This window comes from Thamnophis elegans, unplaced genomic scaffold, assembly GCF_009769535.1.
Source record: "Thamnophis elegans isolate rThaEle1 unplaced genomic scaffold, rThaEle1.pri scaffold_163_arrow_ctg1, whole genome shotgun sequence".
Lineage (NCBI taxonomy): Eukaryota > Metazoa > Chordata > Lepidosauria > Squamata > Colubridae > Thamnophis > Thamnophis elegans.
Genome location: NW_022473632.1, coordinates 46,481 through 49,362, shown reverse-complemented (window position 1 = coordinate 49,362; position 2,882 = coordinate 46,481).

Sequence of the window (2,882 nt, the reverse complement as noted above, 5' to 3'; positions counted from 1 at the left end):
TTTAAAAGAAATTGTTTATAATACCCTTTCTACTTAAGGTACCAATTTCACATTCTCCCCAGGCTACCATATTCACATAACTGTGGTTTGCAATATTGTTAAAGATGCTAATTATTGATTGATACACAGGAAGGATTTTCAATTTTTTTTTTACACATTTGCTGCTAAAGTTACCCATTTGTTTTTTTTTTTACAGCTGCAAAAGTTGCCAAAACATTGCAAGGAAAAAGAAAATTAAATTGCTGCCAAAATACCAAACAGAACATAATTTCCTTTGCTTCTTGTTTGGAATGTTTTGCATCATTCTAATATTATCCCTGGTTTATATAATTACATTACAGTAATTTTTAGGAAATATTTTGAATAGGCTGTTGTGATAAAGCTGTAATTTGGCTAGCGTAAAATTAGTAACATCCACTTTTCCTTCCACCTGTTTTTCTCTCTCTTTTCTTTCTTTTTTCTTTTCCTGATTTCTGGATCCACCACACTTGGAAAGTCTCTGGAAATCTACTTATTTCTTTCCCCCAAGCTGATTCTTTTAGGCTACAGAGTAATTTTTTTCCCTGCTCAGTTTACAGAGAAAGAATCAACCGAATCCACTAAAGCAATTAGTAGCACAGATAAGAGCCGAGGTGGCGCAGTGGTTAGGGTGCAGTACTGCAGGCCACTGTTATCTGCATTTCAGCGGTTCAAATCTCACTGGCTCAGGGTTGACTCAGCCTTCCATCCTTCCGAGGTGGGTGAAATGAGGACCCAGACTGTGGGGGCGATATGCTGACTCTGTAAACCGCTTAGAGAGGGCTGAAAGCCCTATGAAGTGGTATATAAGTCTAACTGCTATTGCTATTGGTACACACACACACACACACACACACACACACTGAAGAAGCTTCTTGGGTGAGAAGCAAACTGTCTCCAAAGAAAAACAAGAAAGTCCAGTTGCCTGTTGAAAAAAATTCACCCTTGGGGCAACCAGGACCTGGATGGCTGAGAATCTCCATAGCTACCGTATTTACCCCAATCTATCCAGCCAGAGAGAGAGAGAGAGAGAGGGAGGGAGGGAGGGAGGGAGGGAGAGAGAGAGGGGGGGGAGGGAGAGAGAGAGAAAGAAGAAGAAGAAGAAGAAGAAGAAGAAGAAGAAGAAGAAGAAGAAGAAGAAGAAGAAGAAAGAAAGAAAAACCACATCCACGCAATGAAAACCCAGATTAAACTCTACAGTATGACAATAAAATTCCCCAGTGGCTTTACAAACACTCCCAACGGATTGTTTTTCATAAACTTCTTTTGTTTTCCGCTTTCATCCCGTGGTGCTTCGGTGCTGTTCTGCAGAGATTCAACAGCCCCAAAAGTCCACAGTGGCAGGAAATGTATAAACATAATTTAATCCCGGAGATGTTTTTCTTTTTCTCTGAACATGGCCTCCAAACGCCGAGATTGCAATGAACCATCAAAATTAATGGCTTCTGAGCTGCAGCCACTAAGCCTTTTTCCCTTGATTTAAACTCCACCACTCTGATTCATCCTTTGCTCAGCCAGCTGAAGGCCAAAAGTAACAGCGAAGAAATATTTCATATAATCACTTTTGGAACTTCTTAAAAAAATAAAATAAAGCAATACAATCCCATCCCACCTGCAGCTTTATTTCTGCGGTAGCAAGAATCCACACCTCTGCGTCAAGAGAATATTTATTATTGAAGCAACATCACAAAGAGGCAACGACTTTGTTCTTCTGCAAAGAATCTGCAGACATCCCGAGAATTGCTGGCTTCGTTTTTTTCTTTCTTTCTTCAATCCAAATTCAACCGTGACAATTGTGTAGATTTGTGAATGTATCTGCAAGAGTTTGTCCTTTAGCATTTCCAAGAGATTTCTCATAATCCCCTGGAATCGATTGTCTTCTGGTGTCTTCCAAACTTGTTATTCTGTATTCTGCTCCAAAAGTTGGGATATCTGTGAGCCAACGTTTCCTTCAAGAAGTTCTCTAGATGATTGTACACCGTGGACATGTTCTCAACTTAAATACTCAGTATTATTGTGGCCCCACCAGTGGCCAGCGGTCAATGAGGAGGTTGGGGAGGAATCTGGGCCAGTCCTGGAGACTGGGAAAGCCTCGAACAAGGGCTCTGTGTCGGAGGCAGAGATAGGGCCAAGGCCATCTGGCAGTGATCAGGTGCCCATGGAGCTAGACAGCAGTGAGGCAGAGGAACAGCTGGAGCCTGTTCCCAGTGTGCGCATGCGCAGAGCTAACAGAAGAAAAGAGCAGCTTAGAAGACTTGGGACTAAAGCCACAGGTGGACAGTGAATGGCCCCCAGAGGAAATAAAAGAGGAGCAAAAGGGGAGGGGGCTTTTGCAGGAAACCATTCATTCATTCGGTTGTTAGATTCATTTCAGGAGTGTGAAGATCTGTCCGTGAATCTCAGAGACTCTGTGCCAAATCTTTCCTTGCACAGCACCTCATTTGGGAAATATTTACAGGGCAGCTTTCCAAGCTAGATAAGGTCTGTGCTCATAAATATCCCTTTGAAAGACTGTTTGCCAGGCCTTGGCTGAATGGGAATGAGAGGAATTCACATTCGTTTAATAAAAGGGGTTTTGTCGGGACCAGGAATCTCATTCGTGCTTTTTGGGGAAGCCTAGATCAGATACTGAGAAAAATAACTGCAGGCAAAAAAAAGAGAAATAACTTGTAATAATGGGAAGCTTAGTGGCAATGCATGTGGGAAGGCTAATCAACGACACCACATCTGGTTGGTGGCAGCTGCTTTCCTATAGGTGCTGTTTCATGCAGAACATGTGCCATCTGCTGGACATTGCACACTTGATGGCAAGCAATCTCCAGCCCAGTTTTATGGAATGCTTTGTTTCTACTAAGTTGAGTTTT